The sequence below is a fragment of the Notamacropus eugenii genome, chromosome 1, assembly GCF_028372415.1.
Source record: "Notamacropus eugenii isolate mMacEug1 chromosome 1, mMacEug1.pri_v2, whole genome shotgun sequence".
Classification (NCBI taxonomy): domain Eukaryota; kingdom Metazoa; phylum Chordata; class Mammalia; order Diprotodontia; family Macropodidae; genus Notamacropus; species Notamacropus eugenii.
The window spans coordinates 222,575,055-222,590,707 of record NC_092872.1 but is presented as its reverse complement, the minus strand read 5'-3'; positions in this window follow the sequence as shown (position 1 = coordinate 222,590,707).

Genomic DNA, 15,653 nt, shown 5'->3' with positions numbered 1-15,653 from the left:
ATAAGTGGTCATATAATCTCTGCTTCATGTTCACTACTTAATAAGATAACAAATCCTACTTTTGAACAGGTAGCTCAAATTATTGAGAAGGTCTTCCTAATGTCTCTCCATAATCTTCCTAATCCAATCCAACAAATATTTAAGTATGTACAATGTACAAGGCAAAAGTCCAATGAAGAAGTCATTATGGGGGCGAAAAGCTTTATTCTACATCCATATGTATGATGATCTGAAGTTGGAGGGATAGGAACAGTGGGAGAGAGAGTGAGAGAGAAATTGAGAGAAGGAGAAAGAAGAAGGTAGGGAGCATAGACAACCAGGAGGATAACAGGAAGAAAATCACATAAAAAGTAAAATATAGACTGAACTTTAAAAGAAGCTATGGATTGTTAGAATTAGAGGGAGAGGGTTAGCAGGAGAAAATGTATTTTAGTCATGGGGAGACAATCTGTGTAAAGGCACAGAGATGGAATGTGAAATGTGAGGGATAGCTAGGAAACCAGTTTGACTCAAACATAGCATGTCTAAAGAGGAATACCATCTTCCCATAAGCCTGGAAAGATAAATTAGAGCTATACTATGAAGCACTTTAATTGCCAAGCTGAGGAATTTACATTTTACACTAGAGGCAAGAGAGAGCAATTAAAGGTCCATAAGCAAGAGAGTTAAATGGTCAGACTTGTGCTTTAAAAATATCATTTTGGTAGATATTTGAAGTACAGAGGCAGCCAGATGATACAGTGTATAGAGCACTGGACTTGCAGTCAGGAATACCTGAATTCAAATTCCACCTCAGACATTTCTCTGGAGAAGTTATTTAATCTCTGTCTACCCTAATTTCTTCATCTATAAAATGGGTATAATAATGGTTGTCCTTCATTTTCAAAGAGGACCAAAATGACATCACCATGATAAAGTAAAGTTTCAGTGTGTCCAACTATGGCTGCTCAGGCCAATATGAGCTCAGAATGCTCTACCACAAGTTGGGCACAGATAGTCTGTACGAATTTGCGCATTCTATGTTTTCTTTGTGCTGTCTCAATTCTGCTTTGCTCATAGAGCACAACACCCTTTCTGATGTGGGCACACTATGCTGAGCAGTCCTGTGCCAGTGTCTCCCATGTTGCACAGTCAAATCCAAAGTTCTTGAGAGAGACCTTGAGAGTGTCCTTGTATCACTTCTTCTGATCACCATGTGATCTCCTGCCCCATGTGAGTTCTCCATAAAATAGTCTTTTAGGCAAGCATACATTTTGCATTCGAACAACGTGGCCAGCCCATCAGAGTTGTGCTCTCTGAAGCACAGTTTGAATGCTTGAAAGTTTAGTTCAAGCAAGGACCTCAGTGTCTGGTACCTTATCCTGCCAGGTGATCCTCAGAATTTTCCTAAGACAGTTCAAATGAGAGTGATTCAGTTTCCTGGCATGGTTCTGGTAGACTGTCCATGTTTCATAGGCATACAACAATGAGGTCAACACAATGGCTCTGTAGACCTTCATTTTGGTAGTCAGTCTAATACCTCTTCTCTCCCAAACTTTTCTTCAGAGCATCCCAAACACTGAGCTAGCTCTGGCAATGCATGTGTTAACCTCACTGTCAATGTGTACATCCCTGGAAATTAAACTTCCAAGATAAGTGAACTTATCCACAGCATTTAAAACCTCTCCATTTATTATAATCAATGGTTCCACATATGGATGGTGTGTTGGTGGTTAATGGGGCACCTGTGTTTTCTTGGTGTTAATTATTAGGTCAAAATTCACACAGGCAGCAGAGAATTGATCCATACTTTGTTGCATCTCAGCTTCAGAGGCTTCATTGAGTGCACAATCATCTGCAAACAGAAAATCATGCACCAACAGTCCCTCCACTTTGGTCTTGGCTTGTAGTCTTTTCAAATTGAAGAACTTACCATCAGTACAGTAGGAGACCTTGATGCCATGTTCATCCTCATAGAAAGCATTTGACAATTGTGAGGATAGAAAGAGATGATATTTGTAAAATGCCTTACAAATCTTAAAGCCCCATATAAAATACTAGTTGCTGTAGATTAGAGAGCAAAAAGCCTGGAAGCTAAGGGTCAAAATAGGAAGCTATTGCAATAGACCAGGTGAGAGGGGATAAGAGCCGGAACTAAGGTGATAAATTTTGGTCCTATTTCTTTTTTTCTGAGATAAATCAAAACATCTAATCCATCTTTTTTCTAAATTCTTCTTTGCCATTTTGATACTTGAAAATAGACATCATTTCTACTGTGTTTTTTGTTGTTCATACTATACAGGAATGAAGATAGTCACATACTGATGGATAGATGATAGATAGATAGGTAGATAGATAGATAGATAGATAGATAGATAGATAGATAGATAGATAGATAGATAGATAGATAGATAAATAGATAGGTAGGTAGGTAGGTAGGTAGATATGTAGGTAGGTAGATAACCAGCAGCCAACTGTCTAAAGGAAATAATACATTTTTCAGAAAATTAGAAAATCTAACACTAATATTTTCAGATAGCCTGGGATATTGTCCACGTGTAAACTTACAAAAGTGGGAACAGCTAGGGAAATAGTGCTGCTTAATTTCTCCTAAAGCTTTTTGCTTGGCTAGTTTTAATCATTTCATGCCAAGAAACTATTTAAATCACTTTACAATTGACTGGTATTTCTATATCTCATATAAAAATACACCAGGTAGAACAGAATAGAGAAATCACATTTATAATTGGAGATCTGGTAGAATTCAAATGCAGATCCTTAGCAAGGCCTTATATTGTAATGAAGAGTTCTGTTTTGTTTTGTTGTTTTACTGGGAATCAGAGTCTAGGTACTACTCTTACCTTCTTCATCTATAAAATAAGAGAATTGAACTAAATGATTTATTAGGTTCTTTAAAGCTCTAAAATTCTATGAAATTATAATTCTGCTATGTACTTTCACTATTTTCAGTATACTGACTTCAATTCATTGAATAACTTCTGAACTACTCTGCCTTAAATAATATTTTCATCACTGATTGGATTTCAGCACATGGAATCATAGACCTAGAACAGAAAAGGACTTCCAAAGTCATCTAACCCAACTCATTTTACAGAGGAAACTGAGGCCTAGGGACTGGATTTATTTTTCAAAATAATTATAAGAAGATGGCTTGCAAAGGCTACCAGAAGGCAATCAGCCATGAAACTATGACCAATGGTTTCCCAACAAAATATAAAAGATATATTCAACTACAATCAAATATTAAGAAAGTTGTAACAATAATGAGTTTAAATTCTACAGCACTTTGTTTCTAAATTACTTTCATCCCAACACCATTGTAGTCAAAAGCACAAATATTATTATGTCGTCTTACAGATGAGGAAACTGGTGGGATCAGGTAAGATCAGAGAGGTTAAATCACTTGATGTACAGTGAACAAGTGACAGAGTCAAAGTTGAAGCCCTCTGATCCTTTTTTATCTTCTGCTATAGTCATAATCATGTGAAATGAATTTGCATTTTATTAATCACAGAGTATCTATTTTTAAAAATAGGACCAAGAGAATGTCATATATAGTAATACCAATACTGTTTTAAGAGCTAACTTTGAGTGACTAAGTCATTTTGACTATTAAAAATACCCAAATTAAGTACAAAGGACATAAGAAGGAAGACATCTGCATTCAGAGAAAAAACTGATAAATAACAGTATATATGGAATGATTTTACATACATATATGTGTATATGTATGTGTGTACATATATATGTGCACATATGTGTGTGTCTAATAGCAGCCATCTCTAGAGTGGAGGAAGGGAAGAAAAAGAAAAAAATTACATGGTAACTTTATTATATATTTAAACAGAATAGTAAGTTATACATAATCGATCTGCAGTTTCATGTACAATCATCTTTTTTTCTATTCTAGTATAATATGGAAATGCATGTTTTATTTAAGTTCAGAATAAAAGATATAAAATTTTAAAATAAAATAAAAACAGTCATCCATATATGTGTTAGACATGATTTATTCTACTACATAAAATCTCTTTGCTTGTTTACTATATAGTTACATGGCACATTTTATCATGTTAAAGTCCAAGTAAAAGTGCTTTGTGTGAATATAGAGCCATAGACCCTTACATGGATCCTCAGCCCATAAGCTGAGAGCCACTATGCTACAAAACATTAAAAGGGCATTTCTAGATGTAAATGACACCACCACAAACTCACTTACTCCAAAATCTTCACATGCTTCAATAGATCTGAGATGCCATCCTTGTGGATACTGCCTACCTTGACATGAATTGTGATCCACTAACTAATGCCTGTTTATCTTGTCCATATCCTTTCTTAGAGTGTAGAGACCCTCTCACCTTCTGGCTATTTACTTATGGAATTAGATCAATAATACAGACTGAATCAGAAAGTGGCTCTGTAGTGGCATTGACCATTTCAACATTATGTAGAAATGAACATTATAAAACAGAAATCCAATCTCAAATAGCTAAAAACTCTATAGAGTGAAAGCCCAAGGTGAAGTGACTAATAAAGCAGCCAAACATCATGAAACACTAAGTACATTTTCATACTTTAGTTTAAATTTAACAAAGTGAATCCAAGACATTTTTATTCATGCAATAGATAAACCTCTTTCCTTTTAGCTGCAGTGCTCTGTTTGTAAAGTCTGGCCTTTATAGGCAGTACAAGAATTACAAACAGAGTAATAAAATAATACAGGAATGTGTCATTTTCATATCTTTGTTCAAACACACATTAGAAAAGATTTCCCTCCCTCCGGCCCTCATATTGGTTGATAATGAAAAAGGGAAATGAGTATGATTTGTGAATTAAACCCCTTTTAGAAAAGGGAGTATTATTTGGTGATCCTGGGTAAAGGAAAAGACCAGCACCTGTTCATGTTAAATAGATCAAACTCATTGAACTCTTGCATCCTTGGATAAGGACCTTAATTATATGACCCCCCAAAAAAGTCATCTAATCAGAAGAGATCAGTGAGTTAAACAACATTGGAAATCACTCAGTGAAATCTTTCATCCATTATGAAATCTCACTTCTTTGATCTGAAATCTATTATTAGGCCATTGTGACAAGGTCACTTAGAGCAGTGTTCAGTTGTGGATTGTCCACATAGCAATTAGAGAAGTGGTCAGCGCCATGGCTAAGGATGCCAATCCTTCTTATCACGGTCAGGAAAGTAGCACCTGAGCAACTGGACCACATTTGGCAGCATAAGGTAAAATGTTGCACAGGATATATAAGGAGAAGAAAAGGCTACTGTTGGTTGGCACTAGATTGTAATGTAATGGCAATGTTGGTGCCTTTTGATTTAGACCGCTCATAATAGTAATACTCAGGCAAATCTCCAAGACTTAGGAAGTATAATACCTTCATTGAGTTTCCAGAGGGAAAGCGTGCATGGTAGACATATCTCTATGTTTCTTCCATGGTGTTGTCTTTTCCCAGTGTTTGTTTCCCAGCTATTAGGGAGCTAAATGTGAGAGAATGCATATGTCTGTGTGTCCCTACCCTAGGAATCTGGGGTGACAAAGGATTAATTTTCTAATAAGAGCCAAGTCTATGATGATCTTTTTTAGAGACAGAGATAGGCTAAGGTACATTTCTAAAATGGTGCTTGTTCTGAAACTCTGCCCAATCATCCTAAGAGTATTTTGATTATTTAGATGACAGTGGGACTTCAACCTTCCCAAACTACCTACCACAATGCAATTGTAAACTTCCAGTGGTCACAAAAACAGTTACATGGTTATAGACATTTAATCAATATTTAAAAAAACATCTTGACTTGATACTCAACTTCTATTTTTTTCATCTACCTTTTTTAGTCATCAGAGTTTACTCTATCCTAGTTCAAAACTCGCACAACCATGTTTTGGTCTGGTTATAAAGGGGGTTCAGGGAGCAATGAGAAAAGGAGAAAAAAGAGAGAAGGTAGTGGTTGTGAAGACAAAGGAGGGAAAGGTTTTTTGCCCCACATTTTATATGAAAATGGAATATTAAAAATTAGAGATTGACATGATAGAGTGAAAGAAGCAAATAAAAAATAACACCTTTTTACATGGATAGGTCCTTAGACATCACAATGATGGGTCAAAGGATCTGAAAAATGAGCTTTCAGATCTGGACCATTAGTTTTCATTTTCTAAGTGAATATTTTCACTAAAAAATTATGATATTCTTCACCAATGTGTCTTTCTTTTCCATCTAAACACTTGTTCTCTGAAATAGAAAAGTTTCTTTTTCACATAGTTCTAATCATAAATTGTCTATAGATTCTTGTTATATTTTTACAAGAGAGAGAAATAAGCATTTATATAGCACCTACTACGTGTCAGACATTGTACTAAGCACTTTTTACAAATATTATCTCATTTGGTCCTCAGAACAAACTTGTGAAATAGATCGTGTTATTCCTACTTTGCAGTTGAGAAAACTGAAGCAAACAGAGGTTAGTGATTTGCCCAAGGTCACCCAACTAGCAAATGTCTGAAGGCCAGATCTGAGCTCAGATTTTCCTAATTCCTGGCCCAGTGTTCTATCTACTGGGCCACCAGCAGCCTCCTATTCTATCTTCCTTGTCCATATATTTTTCTGTAAGAAATGTGGTATAAAGAAAATAAACTAAGCAATTCGTGAGTGTCTGTCTGTACTTTCTAGAGTTTAGGGGAAAAGGCCAGTCTCACATGGAGGCAACATAAGAGGTTTGTCATATGTTGTCATTAAGGGAATGACAGTCTTAGAAGGAATATCAAAGGTTCCTTTGTAGCTGAAACAACCCATAACTGAAAAAGTCCCCCACAAAGTCATTCAGCCTTTGTTAGAAGACCTTTTGTGAGGGGAAGCCCCTATTTTCCATGGTGCCATTTATACTTTGGGATAACCCCAGTTGTTAAGAAGATTTTCCTTACCTAGAGCTAAAATCTGACTCTATACAACTTCTACCTATTGCTCTCAGTCCACACAAAACAAGTATATCCTGACAGTCATGTAACAGCCTTTTATATATTTGAAACCAATTATCATGACCCTTTGTCTTCTCCAGGCTAAATATCTCTAGTTCCTTCCACGGATTTTAATATGGTAGGATCTGAAAGTCCTTCTACTATCATGATGGCTTCTCCAGTTTAAAAAAAAATTTCTAAAATGTTGTTTCCAAAGCTAAACACAATAATTCAAAACTGGTTTATCTAGGGAAGAAGAGACTATTATCTCCCTATTAGCAGACGCTACCTCTCTCCTAATACAGAAAAGGCATGGACTTTTTGTGTATCATTTCACATTGTTGACTCCTATTGAGTTCATAATCCACCCCCCAGATTATTTTTACCCAGAGAACTGCTATCTAGCTACCTCTTACTCATCTTATGCTTTTGGAGTTGATTGTACCCAAATGTGATCCTTTATATTTACCCATATTAAATTCCATCCTATTGCACTCAGCCCAATAATAGGATATCAAGATCTTTGTGGAGTCTCTTTCTCTCATCAAAAAAAAAAAAAATTAACTCTCTCTCCTACCTATCTCTAAGCTCTCCAGCAAATTTCATATGTGCAAAGCAATACAGGGTCACACATAGGTCCCTGAGACACTACATGAAAGAACTCTTTCCAAATTAACATCAAACCATTTAGTGACTTTGGTGCTAGTCATTCAGTCATTCCAAATCCATCTCATTGTACTGTTATCTAGCTCAGATTTTTCCATCATATCCACAAGGCTAACAAGAGAAAATCTGTCAAATGCTTTGCCAAAATCTAGCTGCCCTATATCTGCAGCATTTCCTAGACCAAACTATTAAAATAACCTTGTCAAAAAAAGGAAATTAACTAAAACTAGCATGGTCTGTTCTTGATGAAGTCATGCTGGCTATTTATCATTACTGATTCTGTTTCTAAATGTTCATAACTGATAAATTCTAAAAAAAATTTCCAGGAATTTTAATCAAACTTATTGACCTATTGTTCACTGAACCCATCCCTTTTCCTTTGTTGTCATTCTCTAATCTGGAGGTGCTTCAGTGATCAAAGTGACCAATTCTTTTCAGAGTCTTACAATGTTGTCAACTGAGTCTGGTGTCTTATGCTCATTGACAACAGTTACATGCTTTTTTAACTATTTTCTTATTTATCTTAAGTATTCGTTATCTATCAGCTATATTAATTTTGTACTTTCTGTTCAAATATCACAACCCTCTCAGCAGAGAAAATGTACACAAAATTAAAGTGAGAGCAGTTCAGCCTCTTCTTAGTCATCTGATATTGCTGTTCTGTATGTACCATAAGGAAAGCATTCTGATTCATGATTTAAACTTAATCTTTTCTCCAATATCACTTTTGAACATTTTTTTTATTCTTTTTAGCCTTCCTTACTATCCTCAGCTCATTCTAAGCATTAACAATCCTGAAGCTGATTGTTATAGGACAATAGCATGCTTTTGTATTTATCCTGTTACTTTTCCATGTTTCTATATTTTACATGGCTTTTTAAAATATTTAAATGTTAATGAGTTTCCTGTACACTTACCTCTCTCTCTTTAGAACATTCACCCTTTTCTGCTTATCAGAATTATTTCTCATTCCACCTTCAACCTCTCATTCTTGCATGCTGCCCATTCCTCTTGGTCCAATTCTCCATAATCTTAGGCCAAAGGACTCTATTGATCTTAAACCCTCTATAACCTGCTCTCTCAAATTATGGAATGTGTGTTAAATCATTCTGGATTTCCTCTTCTCTATCAAAAATTCTAGGAGGGAGTGTTCACTTCCCATAACTACTCATTGTTTCCACCCTCATCAACCAATTACTCCTTTTTGCTAATATCTAGAATAAATTCTCATTAGTTCTTCCCATTTTGAAGGATGGTCAGTAAGGCTAGTCAAGAAACTATTAGTGGTTCACTTTTGAGTAAAAAGAGAGCTCTAAGCAGGAGGAGCCAAGATGGCGGAGTAGAAAGACGCATATACACATAGCTCCGAACCCACAACCCATAGAACATTGGTAAAAAGGAACTCACGGCGAATTCTGGAGTAGTAGAGGCCACAGCACAGTGGAGCATAGGAGATTTCTGTTCCAGAGGGACCTACAAACCTCTCGCAAAAGGTCCATCATGCCGCGGACGCGGAGCCCAGCCCAGCCCAGCCCTGCCGCGGCCGCGGCACGAAGAGGAGCAGATCTGAGCAGGCTTCAGGGACGGGATCTCCAGCAGCCGCATGGGTCCCTCCACCCACAGGTGACGGGGGTCAGTGAGAGGGTCTTCTTGGCAGGTCGAGAGGGGAGTGGGGTGCCCCCATAACTCAGGCCCCCTCGGGAGGCAGTAGCTGATGCAGCGGCAGACCAGGGCTCCCCAAGCAGGCAGGAGCCTGGATCCATTGTTGAAGGTCTCTGCATAAACCCCCTGAGGGAACTGAGCCTGAGAGGCAGCCCTGCCCTGACCTGACCACCTGAACTTAATCTCACACTGAATAGCAGCCCCGCCCCTGCGGAAGCCATGAGGCTGGGAAGCAGCATTTGAATCTCAGACCCCAAGCTCTGACTGGGAGGATCAGGAGGCAAGGTGTGTGTGAGGAGAATATTCAGAGGTCAAGTCACTGGCTGGGAAAATGCCCAGAAAAGGGAAAAGAAATAAGACTATAGAAGGTTACTTTCTTGGTGAACAGGCATCTCCTCCCTTCCCTTCTGATGAGGAAGAACAATGCTGACCATCAGGCAAAGACATAGAAGTCAAGGCCTCTGTATCCCAAACATCCAGACTAAATATTCTGTGGGCTCAGGCCATGGAAGAGCTCAAAAAGGATTTTGAAAATCAACTTAGAGAGGTGGAGGAAAAGCTGGGAAGAGAAATGAGAGAGATGCAAGAAAAGCATGAACAGCAAGTCAGCACCCTGCTAAAGGAGACCCAAAAAAATGTTGAAGAAATAACACCTTGAAAAACAGGCTAACTCAATTGGCAAAAGAGGTTCAAAAAGCCAATGAGGAGAAGAATGCTTTCAAAAGCAGAATTAGCCAAATGGAAAAGGAGATTCAGAAGCTCACTGAAGAAAATAGCTCTTTCAAAATTAGAATGGAACAGATGGAGGCTAATGACTTTATGAGAAACCAAGAAATCACAAAACAAAACCAAAAGAATGAAAAAATGGAAGATAATGTGAAATATCTCATTGGAAAAACAACTGACCTGGAAAATAGATCCAGGAGAGACAATTTAAAAATTATGGGACTACCTGAAAGCCATGATCAAAAAAAGAGCCTAGACATCATCTTTCATGAAATTATCAAGGAAAACTGCCCTGAGATTCTAGAACCAGAGGGCAAAATAAACATTCAAGGAATCCACAGAACAACGCCTGAAAGAGATCCAAAAAGAGAAACTCCTAGGAACATTGTGGCCAAATTCCAGAGTTCCCAGGTCAAGGAGAAAATATTGCAAGCAGCTAGAAAGAAACAGTTCAAGTATTATGGAAATACAATCAGGATAACACAAGATCTAGGAGCTTCTACATTAAGGGATCGAAGGGCATGGAATAGGATATTCCAGAAGTCAAAGGAACTAGGACTAAAACCAAGAATCACCTACCCAGAAAAACTGAGTATAGTACTTCAGGGGAAAAAATGGTCTTTCAATGAAATTGAGGACTTTCAAGTATTCTTGATGAAAAGACCAGAGCTGAAAAGAAAATTTGACTTTCAAACACAAGAATGAAGAAAAGCATGAAAAGGTGAACAGCAAAGAGAAGTCATAAGGGACTTACTAAAGTTGAACTGTTTATATTCCTACATGGAAAGAGAATATTTGTACCTCTTGAAACTTTTCAGTATCTGCGTACTGGGTGGGATTACACACATACACATGCACACACACACACACACACACACACACACACATAGAGACAGAGTGCACAGAGTGAATTGAAGAGGATGGGATCATATCTTAAAAAAATGAAATCAAGCAGTGAGAGAGAAATATATTGGGAGGAGAAAGGGAGAAATGGAATGGGGCAAATTATCTCTCATAAAAGAGGCAAGCAAAAGACTTATTAGTGGAGGGATAAAGAGGGGAGGTGAGAGAAAAACATGAAGTTTACTCTCATCACATCCCACTAAAGGAAGGAATAAAATGCACACTCATTTTGGTATGAAAACCTATCTTACAATACAGGAAAGTGGGGGATAAGGGGATAAGCAGGGTGGGGGGGATGATGGAAGGGAGGGCATGGGGAGGAGGGAGCAATTTGAGGTCGACACTCATGGGGAGGGACAGGATCAAAAGAGAATAGAAGTAATGGGGGACAGGATAGGATGGAGGGAAATATAGTCAGTCATATAACACAACTATTATGGAAGTCATTTGCAAAACTACACAGATTTGGCCTATATTGAATTGCTTGCCTTCCAAAGGGAAAGGGTGGGGAGGGAGGGAGGTAAAGAAGTTGGAACTCAAAGTGTTGGAACAACTGTCGAGTAATGTTCTTGCCACTAGGAAATAAGAAATACAGGTAAAGAGGTATAGAATGTTATCTGGCCCTACAGGACAAAAGAGAAGATGGAGACAAGGGCAGAGAGGGATGATAAAAGAGAGAACAGATTGGTGATAGGGGCAATTAGAATGCTCGGTGTTTGGGGGGGAGGGGACAAAAGGGGAGAAAATTTGGAACCCAAAATTTTGTTAAAATGAATGTCAAATAAATAAATTTAAAAAAAAAAGAGAGAGCTCTAAGAAGTGTCTGGATAATAGAATTTCAACTCTAATTACTACACTATCATATATCCATATTGTTTGGGATGGATGACTAGCCTAAAGCCTGAGCAAAAAGAAGTTTAGTGGAGTTGTAACCATAGAATGAGACTGTTGAGGCCTTGGGTATTCTGAACATCCATGTGCTTTTAGCCTGGTGATCAATGAAGTAGTTTGTGACACTGTGCACTCCTATAACATTTACTATATACATTACTGATGCCACTGCTAAGCACTTAATTACATAAAGCTGTTTTTAGGTATTGCTTTATTCTCTATCTTGTTTCTGAAATGTGACAATAAGCTACCTGAAGACAGGGTCAGCTCCTTCTAATAATAACTCACATTTCTATGGAGCTTTAATACAAAGCACTCTTCTATGAGACCAGTAGAGAAAGTATTACTATATCCATTTCCAGATGGGGAAAAATGATACTCAGAATGGTTTACTGATCTACTTGTAATCACACAGATAGCACATGTCAGAACTGGGATTCTAACCCAGGTCCTCTAACTGTACACAAGTATTCAGTAAAAACTTGACAAATTGAATTTGTCCTTATGTACTGTGCTTTTTATGGCCCTGGATTAATTCCTACTAAATTATATGAATAAGATTTATCAAGTTCTATTTATTCTGTTCATGCCTCAGATCCTGGATCTGGGGAGAGGGAAAATAAAGCAAAAAGATACCAAACAGAGCATGAGCATTTTTAACAGATATAATACCTAATTCAGTAACATCTGCTATATAAAGTGTGGGTGAAATAAAACATCTACGTACCACAAATAATTGGGTCTGTCTCAATTTGTTACCAATGACAAATCCATGAATTGCTTTCAGTACTTGATTCCACTCAGCTGCCAAGGTTTCCAAAGTGAGATCCTTCTACCACTATTCAATAGAATCGGAAGATGGGGATGTCATTTCTTTAATGAGAATTTGGTAGGAAATAGAACTACAGCCTCTCTAAGTCTCCTCCTCCTCCTCCTCCTCTCCCATCAGAACAGTTTCAAACATTCACATGGAAAGAGGTCTTATTACTATAATTGGTCCATACCAAGGTATCTTGAAATGACAGATAATTGACAATTGGCTTTTCAGAAATAGAATTCCACCTCACAAGTCCTGAAAGGGGGATAATTGAATAGACTTTTGGAAAGAAAAAAAACTTTAAAAACTCTTTCCAATCCCAAGGTCAGTTTTTCAACATAGATGCAATATTTATTTACTACAGAAACCAATCCATATCAAGTGTACTAAGTTCAGATTCATTTCATAGGTAATTTACAAAATTTTTTCAAATTAGACTGCATATTAGTCAAATTAGACTTCAAATAACATTATCTGTCTTTTCTGGGTTGCCTGTGTTTGGGAGATGGGTATTGTTTTAATCCGGGATAATGATTTTATTGTTATAGGGAACACTTGAAATGGAAATTCCCTCCATCAATTCAAATGGGCTTCTAGTCTATAATTTATATTCTCAGATTATTGCTTGGAGTCATAAAAATATTAAATGACTCACCTTTAGTCACACAGCTATGTATCCATAATCTCTCTCCTAATCTCTGGGCACATCTCCAACTGTTAGATAGCTCAAATTTGATGTCCTGTAGACATCTTAGACTCAAAATGTCCAAAAGTGAACTCATTATGCTTCTCCTCTACCTCCCCACCCCGCTTCTATTCTGTCAAGGGCACCAGTGTCTAGTCACATAGGCCTCACCTCCTCACTCCCACTCCTCATATTCAATCTGTTGCCAAGGTGAGTCAATTTCACCTTCATCACATTTCTGATGCTTCTCCCTTTCTCACCTCTGACAATATCACCACTCTGGTTCACACTCATTATTTAGCACCTAGACCTTTGCAAAAGTCTGCTGATTGGCCTGCTTACCTCAGATCTCTCCCTATTCTAATCCATCCTCTATTTCATTTTGAAAGTAGTTTCCCTAAAGCACAGGTCTGACTTACACACACACACACACACACACACACACACACACACACACACACACACACACACACTTCAATAAATTCCAGTGATTCCATATCACCTCTGGTATCAAATATAAAATCCTGTTTAGCATTTTAAGCCCTTTACAACCCAACCTCTTCCCTCTTTTCCAGTTTTCTTACATTTTATATTTCTCAATGCAGTTTTCAACCCAGTGATCAGCTTCCTTGCTGCTCCTCACATAAGGTGCTGTATTTCCCAACTCTGGGCATTTTTGCTGGCTATCCTCCATACCTGGAATTCTCTCTATCATCTCTGTTTCCTGGAATCCCTGGCTTCCTTCAAATTCCAGTTCAAATCCCACCTTCTCTATGAAGGCTTTTCTGATTCTCCTTAATTTTAGTGCCTTCCCTCTATTGATTATATCCAATGTATCTTGATACAATTTATTTTTACATAGTTTTTTGCTTGTTATTCCCTTAGGCCATGAGCTCCCTGAGGGCATGATTATCTTTTGCCTTTCTTTGTGCTGTTTAGTACAGTGCCTGGTACAGAGTACTCACTTATAAATGCTTAATGACTGACTAATAGCTGAAATGTATCAGAAATAGGACCAGAACTCCAGTTTTTCTGTTTCCAAGGCCAGCATTCCTATTTACTAAAGCGTGCTGCCTTTTGCTAGATTGCCTGATGAAAATTCTGATCTCATTCCTACAGATGTGCACCATTAACCAGTCCTACTCTTCATTATGTAGACTGTGATCATTTAGACCTTAGGCCAAGCAGTCCAGCACAGAAAGAGGACTATAAAGCAACTTTCTATACTTTGTAGGGACGTCATATATTTCATCTGAGCATGCAGATGCCTATTTATTCTCAGGGTGACCTTAGTTACTCCAACATGCCATCATACTGGTAGGCTTAAATTTCCAGAGACCATCACCACACAGTTACATTCAAATTTTCTGAAGAGTCCTAGGGGAAATGCATTTCCTCTAATCAATATGCTAACCTACATAGTCACTCAAAATATTGACATTCTAACTTCTAAAATAGTCATTTACTTAAGAATAAGGCAAAGAGATAATAATATTACACCTACACATGGATTCAATCAAGTGAACATAAAATAAATACATCAGTATTCATAAACGAACCTGAGTCACATTTTCCCAGTAATGCATGTAGCATCTTTGAGGGAAAGTGGGCAAACTCTGGCAGAAAAATAGGTGAGGGAAAAAACCCATGTGCTTGGGGTCACTGAACTCTGGGCAGTAGGATTTTATGTCATTGACTTATTCATATGACATAAATGAGTGTCATTTGTGTCACATAAACATATGGAACTTCTATACCACACAAAATTGCTTCTCTGCTAACTTTGTGTATTGATCCTCACTACCTTTTGGCTCTGTAAATCCTCTGCTACACTAGAAGGTAACATTTATAAGCTCTTAAAACTTATAAATACTTGAAAAATGTATTTTAAAAGTATTACTTCTTCATCTGAATTCCTTTAAACCATGACAAACTCATCAGGTTTTCTGTCTCAGCCCAGTCCAATTAATTATTCATTCATCAGGATGTGGTGCTCTCCATTAAGAATATCAGTCACAGAGAGCAACTCAGCATAACTTCATTGTCATTGTTCTAATTCAGTCATTTTGGGTTCAACTCTTCATAATCTCTTCTGGGATTTTCTTGGCAAAGAAACTAGAGTGAGTGGTCCACCATTTCCTTCTCCAGGTGATTTTAAGGAAACTGAGGCAAACAAGGTTAAGTAAATTGTTCAGGATCACACAGCTAATAATTGTCTGAAGCCAGATTTGAACTCAGAAAGATGAGTCTTCCTGACTTCAGGCCTAGCACTCTGTCCACTGCACCACCTAACTGACAGCAAAGGAGTGGCAATATCTATCTTCCCCTAACTTTTTTT